Raw genomic sequence first — 3302 nt, forward strand, 5'->3', positions numbered from 1 at the left:
GAGTAATATCACTACCCCTCACGATATGGTATGAAGTTTGGTTGGAGTAATACCACTACCCTCACGATGTGGTATGAAGTTTGGTTGGAGTAATATCACTACCCTCATGAAATGATATGAAGTTTGGTTGGAGTAATATCACTACCCCTCACGATATGGTATGAAGTTTGGTTGGAGTAATACCACTACCCTCACGATGTGGTATGAAGTTTGGTTGGAGTGTGGTATTCTCAAGTGAAATGATTATACTTTAGAGCATCCCTGGTGAATCTGCTTAATAATAGTTATGAAAAAAGATATAGTTATTTCACTATCTTCATCCCACAAAATACATTTTGATCCTAATTTATAGGTTAATGATGTAAATGTGGCTACTATTTCTGTAAACCTGGGAATAAACTTTCTGTAATACTCTCCCCCTAAAAGATCTAACTCCTTTCTTTCTCCCAATCTCTGATAACTTTCACATTTGTCCGTACAAGGAAAATTAAGCCTTTACCCACTATGTGACCTAGATACTCTATGCCATGCACCCCAAATTCGCATTTGCCTTGTTTTGCTGTTAAGCCTGCTTTATTCAAACTATCAAGTACTTCCCTCAACACTCTTAGATGACCATCCCAATTATTTGTGTGCATGCCAATGTCATCTATTTAAGTTGTAACTGAATCCTCCAAGCTCCGTAATACATTATCCATTAACCTCCGAAATGCTGCTGGAGCATATTTTGCTCCCACAGGCATTACATTAAATTAACATAATCTATAAGGGATGGAAAACGCTGTCTTTTCTTTATGCTTTTCTTCTAATTCGACTTTGTAATAACCTTTCGATAAATCAATTTTACTAATACTGTGCTTCACAAACTTCATTTATCATATCTTCCATGTGAAGTAACGGGTAGGTTTGGTTTGGTTTGAATTTCGCTCAAAGCTACGCGAGGGCTATCTTAATTTACCAGTGAAAGGCTAGAGGGAAGGCAGCTAGTCATCACCACCCATCGCCAACTCTTGGACTCCTCTTTTACCAACGAAAAGTGGGATTGACCGTCACATTCTAACGACCCAACGGCTGAAAGGGCGAGCACGTTTGGTGGGACGGGGATTCAAACCCGTGACCCTCAGATTGCGAGTCGCGCGCACTAACCACTTGGCTATGCCGGGCCGTAACGGGTAGGAATCAGTAAGAGTAGCGCCATTCAAACTGCTCAGAATAATACACAACCTTGCTCCCATCGGTCTTAGGTACTAACGCTACAACTGATGCTTAATTATAAAGAAGGTACCTATCCACTTCACTGCTAAGCTATTAATTCAACTAACTGGTTCATCTTAATTTCCTATACTGTGGCATTCTTATCATAAAGAAGCTTTTGTTTATCACTAATCACTAATCTGACCCCAAAAGTTGGATGCCTTCTCACTTCGCTCAACACCAACATAGGTTTCTTACACCTATCTTTATAAAAGCAAATCAGAACGCATACCCCCACCGTAAAGCTGGTTCCACCAGCAGAGCTGAGTTTGGCGTGAAGATTATCAGTACCTCCAAAATAGTAGTCGCTATTTCTATGTGGTCTAGAAGGTTCTCAGGGCTAATCCAATTAATGATGATGGAAGGTTCCCTATGTCAAATGTGTAAGCCAGCAATGCATCTTCGTCCACAGGAGCCCCTACTTCAAAAGTCAGATCTACCCCTGGATTGTTGAGGTGAGTCTTAAACTCTATCTCCTCATTCAGTAGGAAGTTATTGAGATTATTTATGTCTACTCTTGCAGACATTGGTCTGGAAAACGTAGTCTCATGCTCTCCAGATGCCCCAATTCCACGGTGATCCTCAGTATTAATGGGATAACCCCATCAACCAGTGATCTAGGTGTAGTAGCCGTCGGCAATTCTTCCTGAGCTGTGAGATGAAGCGAGAGAGCAGTCATGGATCTTTGCAACAGTGGCAAAAGTCCAACATCTAGAAGAGGACTTCTCCTAAATGCAGTTACTCTCTTGGATTACCATCTATTCTCGGCAAATGACTTTCCCTCTAAGTCATACGTCCTTCTTCTTGTTGAAAAGTCCTTTTAAACGTTTTTATTACAAGAGTTCATGTAATTAAACAGCAAAATCCACAATAAACCAACATCCTGGGGTCATGGCACCAAAGTTCTTTGTTAATTATCTGTTCTGTGGTATTCTCAAGTGAAATTATTTATTTTAGAGCATCACTAGATGAGTATGCTTAATGAAGGACTTTAACATGATATGGTTATCACAGAACAATGCTGAACTGTTCTTCATACCCATTTCATGTTTTAAACTACCATATGCTTAGAACTAATAATAAATTCATGATTCATATTAATTCCAGGGGAAAGAGAAACCTTGTCACTATATAGTAGCTAGAGGATTTTGTTGTTTGAGTAATATAATTTTCTAATGTCATTCATTATATAGTAGCTAGATAATATTGCAGTTTTTGTTTGAGTAATATCACTTACGGGGGTTAATAAAATTTTGTATAAGTATTGAAGAAGTGTAATGAATTGCCCAGTTTTATCATTCTAAAGCTATGACATGAAACATTCTTAGATGTCTACATATTTTCACTACTCGGTGAAAGTAATATAAATTCATAAAACTTTAAAGGGACAAAAAGGAGCTAATTAGCCCATCAAGGATGTCCCTTCCAGCTCCCACCTATAACCACCCCTTACTACTCATGTATTCATCCAATCTTTTCTTGAACTCAATTAGGTTTTCTGCCCCCATCACCCTTGAAGGCAGCTCATTCCAAAAGCTAATATTTTCTTGAACTCAATTAGATTTTCTGCCCCCATCACCCTTGAAGGCAGCTCATTCCAAAAGCCAACCACCCTGTTTGAAAATTCATACTGTCTAATCTGCAGACGACTCTTACGCTGCCAAATTTGAAGTTATGACTCCTTGTCCTATTGTTTTCACTGCTAAAAACACAAAGTTTGTTGGATCTATATTATCAATATCCCTAATTATCTTCAACACCTCAATAAAATCCCTTCTGACCCTTCTCCTCTCCAGAGAAAACAAGCTTAGAGATTTTAGTCACTCCTCATAGGACAATCCCACCATCCCTGATATCATCCTAGTGGCTTTTTTCTTAACCTTCTCCAACAATTTAATGTTCTTTTTGAAGAAGGGAGCCCAAACCGGTACACAGTACTCCAAATGAGGCCTTATAAGTGATCTATACAGTAAAACAATAATACCCCTTGTCTTGTATTCAATATTTCTATAGATGCTACCCAAAATCCTATTAGCCACAATACACTG

The sequence above is a fragment of the Limulus polyphemus genome, unplaced genomic scaffold, assembly GCF_000517525.1.
Source record: "Limulus polyphemus unplaced genomic scaffold, Limulus_polyphemus-2.1.2 Scaffold496, whole genome shotgun sequence".
NCBI classification, from domain to species: domain Eukaryota; kingdom Metazoa; phylum Arthropoda; class Merostomata; order Xiphosura; family Limulidae; genus Limulus; species Limulus polyphemus.